This window comes from Balaenoptera physalus, assembly GCF_965194825.1.
Source record: "Balaenoptera physalus genome assembly, chromosome: 8".
Taxonomy (NCBI): domain Eukaryota; kingdom Metazoa; phylum Chordata; class Mammalia; order Artiodactyla; family Balaenopteridae; genus Balaenoptera; species Balaenoptera physalus.
The window spans coordinates 102,881,231-102,896,361 of record NC_138887.1 but is presented as its reverse complement, the minus strand read 5'-3'; the positions used below and the strand labels follow the sequence as shown (position 1 = coordinate 102,896,361).

The 15,131-nt window shown below is 47.8% G+C and overlaps 1 protein-coding gene across 2 annotated transcripts in view; it reads left to right on the top strand.

The window, feature by feature from the left end:
- Window positions 1–15,131, top strand: part of PODXL (podocalyxin like) — a 43,366-nt gene that overhangs the window by 14,804 nt on the left and 13,431 nt on the right. The window lies entirely within an intron of this gene.

Below are 15,131 nucleotides of genomic sequence, written 5' to 3'. Positions count from 1 at the left end.
TCTTCTTTGGAGAAATGTCTATTTAGGCCTTCTGGTCAGTACTTTTTTGTTTTAATTTTTAATTTAATTTTATTTATTTATTGTTTCTGGTTGTGTCGGGTCTTCGTTGCTGCACGCGGGCTTTCTCTAGTTGCGGCGAGCGGGGGCTACTCTTCGTTGCGGTGCGAGGGCTTCTCATTGCGGTGGCTTCTCTTGTTGTGGAGCATGGGCTCTAGGTGCGCGGGCTTCAGTAGTTGTAGCACGTGGGCTCAGTAGTTGTGGCTCGCAGGCTCTAGAGCACAGGCTCAGTAGTTGTGGCGCAGGGGCTTAAGTTACTCCGTGGCATGTGGGATCTTCCTGGACCAAGGGCTTGAACCCGTGTCCCCTGCACTGCCGGGTGGATTCTTAACCACTGCGCCACCAGGGAAGCCCTGGTCGGTACATTTCAATACAAGAGTTTCCCCACCTTCTTCACCCAGAGTCAGACACTTCATCAGATTCTTTCGTCTTCACCCACACCCCTCAGGGTGGGATGGGGAAGGACGCAGAAGTGAGGTAGCTTCAGTTCACTGAGGAGGAAGCCCAGACTGAGAGGGGGGGGGCGCATACCCAGCATCTCCTCCCGGGTCCCCGCCCCCCCCAATGTGGTCCCTAACACCAGGCCCTGGTCGCGGAGCCCAGCGGGCCTTAAGCAGCTCTCACAGAAGGGAAGTTCAGGCTGCCCAGGCTTTCCCTGCTGACACGGAGGTCTGGGGTCACTGGGCTGCCCCCAGGAAAGCCCCTCCCTCCCTCCCTCCTCTCCGCGTCTCTGCTCCACCTCTCCCCCGGGCTTCTCCCAGTTGGTGAGGAAACACTTCCTGGAGCCAGGCTCCACCCAGGCCTCCGGTTCCTCTTCCTTCCCCAGGAAGATTCTGGCTTACCCCCTTGTCTGGGAATTCGCTTGGCCACAGTCACCCTGGTGCTGATCTCCCCCACCCTCCCCTATGTGGCCATGCCTCACCGGGGAACCTGGGAAGAGCCTCGTGTGCCCCCTCCCCTGCATCAAGGCCTGTACAGATGTGAGCATCCCAGAGGAAGAGGCGAGTTTCCGCATGGCTCTGTGATGGGGAAGATGCGGCAGGGACCCAACTCGGGGCAGGCGTGGAGGAACCCTTCCCCTCTCCCTTGGAATATAATCGTGGGTGACGTTACCTGAGCACTTTCTATGTGCGCTCACTGCTCTGAGTGCTTAAAGGTGTGAGTTAGTTACTGTTATTACCCACCTCTTCACTTTTGACGGAAGCGGAAACTGAGGCATAGAGTGAAGAGCCTTGCCTGGCACGTGACCAGCGCATGGTGGGACGGGGCTTGAACCCAGGTGGTTGGGCTCCCGAGTGCGCGCTCTTAACCCCTACCCTGTCCTGCTTTCGTGGAGAGGGATGGGGGTGGGGCGGGAGAAGGGGTCACACGTGGGACTGGGCAGGGGTGTGTGCACATCAGATCCGCATACCTCGGGCTCTGGGCCACACTCCAGGTGTAGGGGACAGGAAAGAAGGAAGAATTGCTGGCCTGGAGAAGAAGAGGTGGGGCAAGGTCCTCTGGCCACAGCCCCCTCCCCCGTGGGGAGGAAGGTGCCCAGGTGAAGCCTGCCTTTCTCCGTGGCTGGGAGATACCCGTGCTGGACAGTGGCAGCCCTCTCCCGCCCAGGGAAACCGCCGGACAGGGCCCTGCCCTGGGAGCAAGTGTCGGGCAGACCAGCTGAAACAAGCTGATAAGGGCAGAACAATTCCAGATTTGAAGAATGCCCAGAACGATCTCCCCCGAGGGGGCAGCTCTGGGCTCCTCTGGGAGAGGCAATGCCCAGGAGCTGGGCCTGATAACCCCCTGGGGTGCTGTTCTCCTGTCCAGAGGCACCAGGAGGGCAGAGCTGCCACGCCCTGGGGAAGGGACAGGGCGGCTGGAGCATGACCAGAGCCTGTGGCCACACTCGTCCGCCTGACCGCGCGGCCTGACGGGCGGCGGTGAGGGCAGCTTGGGACCCTGCGCTCCCGCAGACACTGGAGCTGTCCTTCCTGCCATTTCTCTTCTCGTTATTAACCTCCACCTTGGGTCCCTCAGTCAGCTCGAGCTGCTACAACAAAATACCACAGACGGGGTGGCCTAAACAGCAGAAGTTCCTGTCTCACAGTTCCAGGGGCTGAGAGTTCTGAGATCAGGGCGGCAGCAGGGTCGGGTTCTGGTGACCCTCTGCCATCTTCCCGTGTGTCCTCACGTGGCTGAGAGAGAGAGGAAGCTCTGGGGACTCTTCCTCTTCTTCTAAGGACACTAATCCCATCATGGGGCCCCAGCTCCTAACACTGTCACGCTGGGGGCTAGGGCTTCAACACATGAATTGGTGGGGATACAAACTTTCAGTCCGTAACTCCCCTTATGCCAGGAAAGTTGACGAGGCGCATCTTTGGGGCCCTCGGCCCAAGCAGGGGGCCGTTTGGAGAGGTATAGAGAGCAGTCCCAGAGGTCATAATCCCCGTTTTTTCAGATGTGGACCATGGCAGGCTGAAATATCCACCCCTCCCCCCGCCCAAAGATATGTACAGTAAATCCCTGAAACTGATTATCCCCTTATTTGGACAGAGGGTCTTTGCCAGTGTAACTAAGCCAAGGATCTTGAGATGAGGTCATCCTGGATTATCTGGATGGGCCCTAAATTCAATGACAAGTTTCCTCATAGGAAACACAGAGAGGAGGCAGCAATGTGGCCCCTGGTGCCAGAGATGGGAGAGATGCTGCTGCCATCTAAGGAATGCCAACCACCGCCAGAAGCCGGAAGAGGCAAGGAAGGGTTCCCCTTGGAGCCTCCAAATGGAGTGTAGGCCTGCCACACTTTGATTTCAGGCTTCTGGCCTCTGGAGCTGTGAGAGAATCAGTTTCTGTGGTTGTAAGTCACCCAGTTTTTGTTATGGCAGCCTTAGGACATAGGACATAGGACCCAAGGCACAGTGAGGGTCCAGGCTTTACCCAAGCCCAGGGCAGCCCTGGGAGAGCGCCGTAGTGGTGACGCGAGTCGGCCTCCCTGTCCCTCTCCCCAGGCGCCCAGCCCTGACCCCTTTCCCCAGCTGCTGTCCTTTGATGCTGTCCGCCCAGGTCAGGCTCCCCCAGCCTCCCTGCCCGCACCGGTGCCTGCTTAGGACCTTTTTTTGGGGGTGGGGTGAGGGCAGCTGGCTTTCTTAAAGCCACAAGGGACAGGCATTTACAAGGGATGGGTATAGGACTAGTGAGGTACCCAGAGCAGAACCCCAGAGCAAACAGCCTCCAAGGACAGGACCCACAGTGAGGCAGAGGGGGGTCCAGAAGGGCCTCTTGGTGGAAGGCCTGGAGTGCTCAGCTGTGCAGGAGAGAGGTAGGTGGGGAGGATGGCCAGACTCTGATGGGGTGTGGGACTTGTAAAGACCCACCTGGAATGAGGGGTGCGGCTCTTTTCCTGGGAGGGAAGAGGCTCAAGAAGCAGATGTCACGTACTGGGAAAATGAGTTTCAAGGTCGGGCGGCTGATTTAATAAAACCCAAGAAGCACAGAGGTGGGGACATTACATGGGGCGGCGAGGGGGGCATCAGATTTTTCAAAATGAAGGGAAGAGGGAGAGTGAGGGGGCTGAATGCAGGGTAAAGAGAGGACATCTGATATACTGGCCCTGGAGAAAAGTCCTGGCCAGGCCAGCAGTGGGCCTGCAGCCCCTCTCTGCTCCTAGGGCAGCCCCAGTTCCCTTGCTGACCCAGGAGTTTGGGGCCTGCATCCTTCCAAAGCTCCCCCATCCTGCCCTGCCCTACTGTAATTAATTCCCAGCTGCCATCCAGAAGCCTGGCAATAAATGGACCAGTTTTAGATGGGCAACAGGATTTGGGGGCTGAGAAGGGTGGGCCCTAGAGAGCTGGGAGGGGCTCAGATTTCCACCAGGCTGAACCTGAGGCAGCATCACCTGGCACCCTTCCCCATGATGCGTGGAACCTGCTCTCGGGAGGTAAGAGGCTCTTGAAGCGGATGTCACATGCTGGGAGAATGAGTTTCAAGGTCGGTCAGCTCTTGGAAAGGAGGTCCAGAGCAAGGCCTCTGAAGTGACTGTTGTCACAGCAAAAGCAGACTTAGCTGTGTTCACAGCATCATGCTTGGGAAAGTGCCAGTACACCCTTGGGGACCTTAGAAGTCACCTAGACCATTTCGCAGATGTTTCGAGAGGACCAAGGACTTGGCCGAGCCCTGGGGGATTAGAGGCAGAACCAGGACTCGAAGGCTCCTCTGTGTCTCCATGCCTGCCTTTATCACACCCTTGCACGAAGACGGCATCTCATCCTGCCTGACTTCTGCCCTTTCACCGCTCACCCCCCACCCGCCCCCGGCCCGAGCTTCTTGGTTCCAGCCACACTGGAGGGTGGTGAGCTGGGGGTAACCAAGGAAGAAGAGGTGGACACTGGTGTCCAGGCCTGGATGCTCCCATCTTGTGGCCTTCCTTCCACACGCCCTCTTCCTGGGGCATTCTTTAGAGTCTCCTTTCCCACTATGAATAGTCAAGAGTCAATCCCAAGCCTGAAAACGGCCAGGAGCAGGAGGAAGCAGGCCCTCACTGAAGGCTGAGGGCAGCGTTCTTCTCATCCCAGGGGAGAAGAGCGAAGGCACCCTTCTCCTCTCGCTCCCCTCCAGTCCCCCCACTGGAGGTCAGCGTGTGGAGGAACTGGCACCTTGCTGGTGCGGCCCCCTGCACCAGCTCCCTTCAGCGCAGCCTGCAGGACCAGCCTCAGTCTCAACATCCTCACTGCTGCTGTCTGTTCACCTCTTCACTACCCATCACTCACTGAAGACTTTCTTTTTGTTTTTTGTTTTTTTTTTAATTTATTTTATTTATTTTTGGGCTGCACTGGGTCTTTGTTGCTGTGCGCGGGCTTTCTCTAGTTGCAGCGAGCGGGGGCTACTCTTCGTTGTGGTGTGTGGGCTTCTCATTGTGGTGGCTTCTCGTTGTGGAGCTTGGGCTCTAGGCACGTGGGCTCAGTAGTTGTGGCTCGTGGGCTCTAGAGCGCAGGCTCAGTCGTTGTGGCACACGGGCTTTGTTGCTCCGCGGCATGTGGGATCTTCCCGGACCAGGGCTCGAACCCATGTCCCCTGCATTGGCAGGCGGATTCTTAACCATTGCGCCACCAAGGAAGCCCACACTGAAGACTTTCACTCCTTCCTCACCATCTCGATTTCCGTCCTCGTTCCTGGTGAGCTCAGTACCCATTTGGATACTAAATACCCTGGCCTCCCATTTTCTTGACCTTTTTCCATCTCTACCTCATTCAGTTATTCCCATTTCACACCCTGAACTTTATCACCCACATACCATGCACCCCCTCTGCAATCTAAGTATTTCATTCCTTGATCACTGTTTCTCCACCTTCCAATTCATTTGCTCAAGTACACCTAGACCATAGTGCTTGAACTCAAGGCAGCCAGTCTAATGACCCATCACTTCACTGTTGCCTATCAGCCCCCCGTCTGTCTTTATCTGTCCTATACTTCACTATCTACCATTATAACCCCGACCTTACAAGTATCCTCACGTCTCTTGCACCCTCTCCCACCATCATAACTCACCTAGCAAAACCCTTTCCTCAGGTGAACGCTGCCTCCACTGTGCTCCCATGCCTACCGGCACGCAGCAGAAAGGAACACTGCTAAGGTAAAATCACACACTGGCTGATTGGGTTAATTTTAAATTCATGATTTCTGGCCCAGTTTGGCACCAAATACTAATTGGCAGTCCATCCTTTATCTCTCTAGTAGAGGACCGACAGCATCAGAGTCATTTGGGAACTTGTTAGAAATGCAAATTCTCATGCTCCATCCCAGACCTGCTGAATCAGAAACTTGGGCTGAGTTCGTAAATGGTGTTTTAACAAGCCCCCCAGGTGATTCTGATGCTTGCTAGAGTTTGAGAACCACTTTTCTAGTCGGCTCCCTTTCCCGTTTCCAAGATGAGTATTTCATACGTTTGCCTTCCACATAACTCCTCCTTCTCTCTTATTTCATCTCTGTAGGGTATAGCTGATTTCATCTAGACTCGGCTGAGGGAACTGAGGCTGTCAAATGGAAACTTGTCTTCCCGTTACCACTGTTACCAATGTACCAATGTCGGTGTCCACCTTCTTCCTTCCAGTTTCAAAGGCAGCTGTATCCTACCGTCTCACATGGGTTGTCTCCCCCTGTATCTTAAGGAGAGGGAACAAAACAAAAGGAGCATTCTTACCAGCCCTAGCATCTCCCACCTTGGGAAAGAAACGCAAAACTTTCTTGACTACGGCAGCTCCCTCCAGCGACTGCCATATTTCCTCTGCTTCTTTTTATAGCTAATATTTGAAAAAGTTATTTACACACACAAGCTCACTTCCCAACCGTTCACTCATCTTCTGTCAGCCTGAGTTAGGCTTACACCTGCACTGTTCCCATGGAAACTGCGAGTTGAGGTTGCTGGGAACGTCACTGTTGCCAATCTCATCATCTAGCACCATCAGCCACTCCCTCCTTGGGGGAAAGAAAAATCAGAAGGCCCTGTTGCATCTCCCTATTTCCCCCTAGAAGTAGCTGTTATCCTAAACTTAGTATTAAATTCTCTATATAATGTAAATAATGTTTTCTATGTTTCTATCTCAAACTATATTGTTTAGTTTTGTAGATTTTTAAACCCTGTAAATAAAACCATATAAACTTTTGGTTTTGTTTTTTTTTTAGCATTTTTTTTTTTTAATTTATTTTTTTCTGTGTTGGGTCTTCGTTTCTGTGCGAGGGCTTTCTCTAGTTGCGGCAAGTGGGGGCCACTCTTCATCACGGCGCGCAGGCCTCTCACTGTCGCGGCCTCTCTTGCTGCGGAGCACAGGCTCCAGACGCGCAGGCTCAGTAATTGTGGCTCATGGGCCCAGTTGCTCCGCGGCATGTGGGATCTTCCCAGACCAGGGCTCGAACCCGTGTTCCCTGCATTGGCAGGCAGATTCTCAACCACTGCGCCACCAGGGAAGCCCTATCACATCAGTTTTAACAGACATTTGCTTGTTACCTATACTAACCCATGTATGCACACAAATCTGTACATTTCTTTATATGTCTGTGTATGTGTATATTTATACACATACACACACATGAATTCATACTGATGTCTCTCTCTAATCAAGCATCACAGGGTTCATTTAGCCTCATCCCCACGCACCTTATTTATTTGTAACTTCTTTCTCCAACAGTGAGAACTCTGGCTCATGTTATTTATAATTTATTTACTTATTTGACCAACCTTAGTACACAAGTAAAGTAGATTTAAAATTGATAACCCGTACCCTTGTGAGAAACAAATTTACCACTTGGAGTACACTGTTTATTATATAGAGTTCTTTTTTTGTTGTTACCCTTAGAGTATCCAGTCAGAAAACTCTTTTCCAGTTACTTTGGTCAACTTCTTTCCCCCACCCCTCCAGTGAGGTATGTTATACATTTGTAACATAGTTTATTTTCATAGTCCCTGTTACATCCTGGGATTTTTCTGAACATCTCAGTTTTTTTTTTTTTTATTTCTAAGTTTGCAAAAAATAAAGTTAATTCTTTGGTGGGGGGGTACTGTGGGTTTCAACAAACGCGGGGTCTTGTATCCATCACCCCAGCACCGTATATAACAGTTCCATTGTCCTAAAAGTCAATTCCTCCTCCTTCCCTCAACCCCTGGTAACCACTGATCTGTTTTCTATCCCTATAGTTTTGCCTTTTCCATAAAATCATATAAATGAAATAAAATACTATGTATAGCCTTCTGGCTTTTTTCACCTAAAATCTCTTTAAGATTCATCCATGTTACATGAATCAGTAGTTCATTCCTTTTTATTTCTTAGTCACTGTATGGATATATAACAGTTTGTTTATCCGTTCACTTGTTGAAGGATATCTTGGTTGTTTTCAGTTTTTGGTGATTATGAATAAAGCTGCTATAGACATTTGCATATCGGTTTTTGTATGACCACAAGTTTTCAGTTGTTTTGGGTAAATATACAAGAATGGAATTATTGGATTATATGGTTTTGTAATGCTTAACTTTAAACTGCTAAACTGTTTTCCAAAGTAAAGTGACTGTACGCTTTTGCATTCCCACTAGCAATGTATGAGAGTTTCTGTTTAGCATTTGCTATTGCAGGTGGTTTTGGGCCATTGTAATAGATGGGTATTGATATTGCATTGTAGCTTTAATTTGCATTTGCCTAATGACTAAAGATGTTGAGTATCTTTTCACATACTTTTTAGCCATCTGTATATCTTCTTTGGCAATTCTTCCTTGTAGATCTTTTGCCTATTTTAACAAATTGGGTTATCTTTTTCTGTTGTGTTTTTTTTTTAAATTATTTATCTATTTATTTATTCATTTATGGCTGTGCTGGGTCCCCGCCTCCGCGCGAGGGCCCTCCCCAGCCGCGGCAAGCGGGGGGCCACCCCCCACCGCGGCGCGCAGGCCTCCCACCATCGCGGCCCCTCCCGCTGCAGAGCACAGGCTCCAGACGCGCAGGCCCAGCAACCGTGGCCCACGGGCCCAGCCGCCCCGCAGCACGCGGGATCCTCCCAGACCAGGGCCCGAACCCGTGCCCCCCGCACCAGCAGGCGGACTCCCAACCACTGCGCCACCAGGGAAGCCCCTGGGTTATCTTTTTATTGTTGTTTTAAGAAATGTTTTTCCCTCCTTAATGAGCTGGCTAGAATTTCTAGTACAGTGTTCAATAGGAGTGGTGAGAGAGGACATCCTTGCTGTGTTCTCAAAATTAATGGCAACACATTCAATCTCTATTACGTATGATGTTAGCTGTAGGTTTATTTGGAGATATCATTTATTAGGTTAGGAATATTCCCTCTATTCCAAGTTTGCTGAGAACATTTTTTAAATCATGAATGAATGATGAATTTTGTCAAGTGAGTTTTCTGCATATATTGAGATGATTGTATGTTTTTTCTTATTTCACTGTTAAGATGAATTGCATCGATTGATTTTCAAATACAGAACTAGCCATAAGATGAACCTCACTTGATCATGATGTATTACTCTTTTTTATATTTTATATATATATATTTCATTAGTCATTAAGGAAATGCAAATTAAACCACAGTGAGATACTTCATGCCCACTAAATAACTGTAATGAAAGAGACAATAACACTTGTTGGTGAGGATGTAGAGAAATTGGAAGCCTTACACACTGCTGGTGGGCATGTAATATGGTACAGCTGCTTTGGAAAACAGTTTGGCAATTAATTCCTCAAAATGCTAAATACAGAGTTACCATGTGACCCAGAAATTCCACTCCTAGGTATATACTCAAGAGAAATGAAAGCTATCCACACAAAAACTTGTACACAGGTGTTCATAGCAGCACTATTTATAATAGTTAAAAAGTGGAAACAGCCTGAATGTTCATCAGCTGGATGTGTGTATAAACAAAATGTGGTCTATCCCTACAATAGAATATCATTCAGCAGTAAAAAGAAATAAAGAACTGACACGTGCCACAACATGAATGAACCCTTAAAAATATTTAAATTAAGTGAAAGAAGCCACACATTGTATGATTCCATTTATGTGAAATGTCCAGAATAGGCAAAATCCGTATCACGACAGAGATTAGATCAGTGGTTGCCTAAAAGCATGGCTTTTCTTCTGCCGCGTCTTCATTGTGAGGATTTGTGTTAATCTAGCCAAGAGCTGGTCAGGGTTTAAAGCTTGATGCTGCACCGGGGGCTGCAGATTTCTCAGGTGAGACCTTTGTGTCCCTGCTTGCCTGTGGGTCTTGCCTTTCTGCTGCTCCCAGTGAGCCAGTCTTTGGCAGCCGCTACCCCCAGCTATATTCCACTTACTTTTCCTTCACACTTGCTAGCATTTTGAGTTAAAGGCAGGGTAGAAGGACATTCTCTGATGTTTTGCACAGGCACTGGAACCTGGGGCTTGGGGGTGTGGCCTTCGCTAGTGTTCCTGTCTCTTTTCTAGAAGTTACGTTGGACTTAGCGCATATTCCTGCCCTCTGCCAGGGGTAAAGAGCTTTTTTATTTGTCTGTTCCCTTTCCCAGCTGCAATGGATTTCCACCACTTCCTTCAGGCTATCCTTTTTTACCTTTCTCCTGCAGCTGAATGCTTTTGTTTCCTAGCAGAAATAGGGGAGATGGATCTAGGCAACATTTCACTGCTGTTTCATTGGTGGCTGTCGTTTTCCTTCCTCAGCTGTGGTGGGGTTTCTACCAGTGCCCTCAGGCTATGGATTTTGTTGACTTCCACTGAAAAGTCAGGCTTTTTTTCCAGGGGAGATGAGGCTATGTAGAGTTTCAGCAGTCACTGCTGTTTCCTTCCCCCAGCCAGCCCCACGGGGGAAACTTTCTCAAGGCTCTCCCCAGGCATCCTTAGGAACCACAGGTGGGGTTCCTGGGGGGAAAGGTCTACACAAGGGTCTGAACCTTTCAATTTCTGCAGTTTTCAGGTCTCCACGCCTTCACATTAGCCCATGCTCAGCCTTTAGCAATTCACTGAACATTTTAACTTTAATCTTCTTACCGAACTCTGTCCCATGTAAGCAAATGCTTGAGTCCAGTTTCTCCTTGTGGTTGACTGTCTCCAGTTTTCAGGCGAGTTGTTTGCTCATGACCTCAGTTCTCCAGTGGGTTCAAGAAAAGTCATCGATTTTCCGTTTCTCCAGCTTTTTTCTTGCTGTGAGGGTAGGACATATGTTCTTTTCAGCTCTTTACTCCCATTGGCTGAAACTAGAAGTCCTATGGTTTCTTTTGATAAACATATGTTCTTAATTTTGATGGAACCAAATCTATCAGTCTTTTTCTTTGGTTTGTACTTTTCATGTTTTGTTGATTGACAATTGCATATGAACTGATTTTTTTTTTTTTTTTGCTGCATTGGGTCTTCGTTGCTGCGCGCGGGCTTTCTCTAGTTGCAGCGAGTGGGGGCTTCTCATCGCGGTGCCTTCCCTTGCTGCGGAGCGCGGGCTCCAGTAGTTGCAGCACACGAGCTCAGTAGTTGTGGCACGCAGGCTCTAGAGCGCAGGTTTAGTAGTTGTGGCGCACGGGCTTAGCTGCTCTGCGGCATGTGGGATCTTCCCGGACCAGGGATCGAACCCGTGTCCCTTACGTTGGCAGGCGGATTCTTAACCACTTCGCTGCCAGGGAAGTCCCGAACTAATTCTTTCTACAGACACATATTACGGCAGAACAGACTATGCTATAGAAAGTTCATGTAAAGCTAGAATTATTTGATCCTTGAATCCATGTTTGGATTTTCTTTATGAGAAAAGTATTAACGACTAATTCAATTTCTTTATGAATGTGGGACAAATTATTATTTGTTTCTTCTTGAGTCACTCTGTTAAATTATATTTTCTTAGGAATTTGTCCGTCTCATCAGCTTCAGATTTATTAGCATTTGCTCATAATAGACTATATTATAAATATCTGTTATTGTTTTTATACCTCATGTTTTACATTTATGCCTTCTGGGTTATTTTTGCCTTTGGTCATCCTCACTAAAGGCTTTACTATTTTATTAGCCTTTTTGAAATATCAATTTTTGCCTTGGTTGATATTTGCTATTGTCCTTTGGTTTCTATTTCATTGATTTCTGCTTTTATCTTTATTATTTCATTCCTCCTATTTTTCTTTGGGTTTATTTTGCAGCTTTCCATTATCAAATTGAAGAGTATATAGAGAACCAGATCTGAGCAGATCCTAAAGAGAGATGCATGTCAATTGCAATGTGGCTCACACCCTCAGCACACCTATTCACGCCACACCACCACCTTCCTTCCAGCCAGCTCATACCTAAAGGGCTTCAAGTGAGTTAGTTCTCTGTGATCTGTTGTCTGAGGAATGAAAAAGCCAAGTTATGTTCATGTATATAACATGCTGAAGCCAGGCCAGAGTGGACTGCTGTGGGATAATAGCCCTTTTTAGGGGGAGACCCTGAAGGATAGTATAGAAAGAAAGTTCTTCCAATGAGCAGAACTTGAATAGTACCTTTCATGGTCTTCTTTGTGTGTGTGTGTGTGTGGTGGGGGAAGGTGAGCTACACAGAGGTGAGGCTCTGACCAGATTCTTAGGCAGTAGCTAATGATTTTTAGGAACTTAGAAGAAACAAGAATGAAGAATCAGTGCAAGGAATTTTATGGAAGAGGCATGTGGATAAGCTTATTGCGATGATCTGGAGTATGAGAATTTTTGTCTCACTCTCATTAATCAGGTGGACAAGATGACCCATTGTGCCCATCAGTTAGTTTCTCTCTCCCTCCACCTAGTGACTGCTCTGTGGGCTCATGAGCAAGTGGCCATGGTGTAGGCAGGGAGCTAAAACAGACACATTCTGGGTTTGAATGTGTTTTCTCAGCTGCCCTGATCTGTCAGCAACTCTACTCATGGACTTATATAGAACGCCTTCTTCACCATGATGATATTCCACAGAGCACAGGGCTGCACCAAGGAACTCACTCGAAGGCAGAAAAAATAGAGCATTAACCTTAAAAGATTTACGCATCTTACTGTGATGCCTACATGCTGCTACATAATGAGTCAGGGAGGAAGATGGACGGAACCCAGCAATTCCCTGTGGTGCCTCCTACTACTCTTATGTCCAGTTGTAAAAGTAGATGCAAGGACCTCTCACTGACAGCATCCCTAAGGACTCAGATCTCTCAGAAATGAAATCCAATATCCAGGACTAATGGTGTCAGTGGTGCAAAGTGAAGCAACCCTTGCTCATTGGTGGTGGAAATGATGTACTCATCAGAGGGGTTCAGGAGAAGGGTTCTGGGTGCTGTTTCTGACTTAAACCTGATTCTCTAGCCATCTCAAGTGATTTTACTAGCTACCTGATTATCTTTTTAATAAATTCACTTCCTGTTTAAAGCAGAGAGGATTGATTTCTAGTATTTGACAAGAAGAACCCTCGTTTTTATAGTGGAACAAGTGGAGGCGGGGGAGCAGATTAGGAGGTTGAATTGTGTCCTCCTCACAAGACATGTTCCGGTCTTAATCCCCAATACCTGGTACTTGTGGATGTGACCTTATTTGGAAATAGGGTCTTTGCAGATGTAATCAAGTTAAGATGAGATCATACTGGATTAGGGTGGGCCCTCAGTCCAAGGACTAGTGTCCTCATACGAGAAGAGACACAGAGACACACCGGGAAGAAGGCCATGTGATGATGGAGCCAGAGACTGCAGTGATTATAACTACAAGCCAAGGAACACTATGATTGCTAGGAAGAAGCAAAGAAAAATTCGTCCTTAGTACCTTCAGAAGGAGTATGCCTCTGCAGATTTCAGATTTCTAGCCTCTAGAACCATGAGAGAATAATACATTTATGTTGTTTGAAGCCACACAGTCTGTGGTCATCTGTTATAGCCACCTTGGGAAACTAATACACACTTCATTCAAGGTACCCTGAGTCTGTGAAAAGATTCGGTCCTGGGAATTGGATGAGTGGCTGGCTGTGTCCTCTACTGTGGTGATTCAGCCCAGGTCTCAGTTTGCCGGGCTTGTAGGTAGGGCTTCAGTGGACCACCCATCAATTTTGATCCTAAAAAACACATGATTATTAGCCAGTGTCCAGAATTACCCTCGTTAGACTATTCTGATTACCATGCTGCTCCTGCTGCCTAGGGTATCGCACCCACCTTTTTTCCTGGAAATGGAATTCTGCTCATGCCCTACTACCCAACGAACCTGCTGTCCATTCCCCCTGAAATTGGCAGCATCTCTTACCAGCACACCTGGCTGATGAAGAACAGCCAGAACAGTCTCTTAGAACACGCTCCTAGTCCCCTCAACAACATGCCAAATAATCCAAAATAAGATGCACTATTATTTTATGAACCACTTGGGGGAAAAAAAAAAAACCACTGTCAAAATGTGACTTATGATAATTTATAATACATCCTCATCTCAGAGACCTGAAAAGATGTGCATCTTAGAACTCCTGAAATATAGTATTTCTCAAAGCCTTGGTGAAGGGAGTGTCATTTGAGCTTTCTTTCTTTCTTTTTTTTTTTAAAATAAATTTATTTATTTATTTATTTTTGGCTGTGTTGGGTCTTCGTTGCTGCATGCGGGCTTTCTCTAGTTGCAGTGAGTGGGGGCTACTCTTCGTTGTGGTACACAGGCTTCTCATTGTGGTGGCTTCTCTTGTTGCGGAGCACGGGCTCTAGGCACATGGGCTTCAGTAGCTGTGGCTCGCGGGCTCTAGAGCACGGGCTCAGTAGTTGTGGCACATGGGCTTAGTTGCTCTGTGGCATGTGGGATCTTCCCGGACCAGGGCTCGAACCCGTGTCCCCTGCATTGGCAGGTGGATTCTTAACCACTGCGCCACCAGGGAAGTCCCTGAGCTTTCTTAAGGAACAAAGAGTGTGAACAAGCAGACCGTACGTGATAAACCACTCGGACACTTCTGTCTCTCTAAGACTTTGGATTTCTTCCAAGGAATTTCTGGCAACTTAACTTTATTTAATATGCGGACTACCACTGAGTCCAGGTTTCAGTCAACCAACTAAGAAAACAATTAGAACGACTTCTAGCTGCTTGAGTCAGCATATTGATCCAAATCCCTGGTATGCATACCCATATTGATAAATTCAACCTGATAGAAAACTATGATTATCTCTCTTTGATCTAGCACCCTCATATTCTGTTAACCATACATATTTGCTAGAGTTTTTGCAGATATTTTTTAGGGTGGAAGCCTTCTTCTGGGTCAGACTCAATTGTATTTGTCCTCGTGGGCATCTGACTGTTATTACAGGTTTGAAAAAAATGAAGAGTGGTGGAGGTGATGAAGGGAAGGGATATGGCTTTCTGTGTCACCGAGCTCCAGTGAGGTTATTGAGAGTTTTCAAGCAAGGTGCGAACTGCGTCATCAGACAGGAGAAGAGTGGTTGAGTCTTCCGACAAGCGAGTTCCATTGCAGATTGAGCTTTATCGATACTCTGACTCATCTGCACCCTCTCATATGTAACCGCTACACTTCTCAAGGTCCTATTTTCAAATAAGAGACCTGGTGAGGCTATGAATTACACTAACGCTTTAATTTGGCAACTCCTGGGATCAAACCTGTAAGTTTGTCTTTTGGTCTTCTCAGCATTT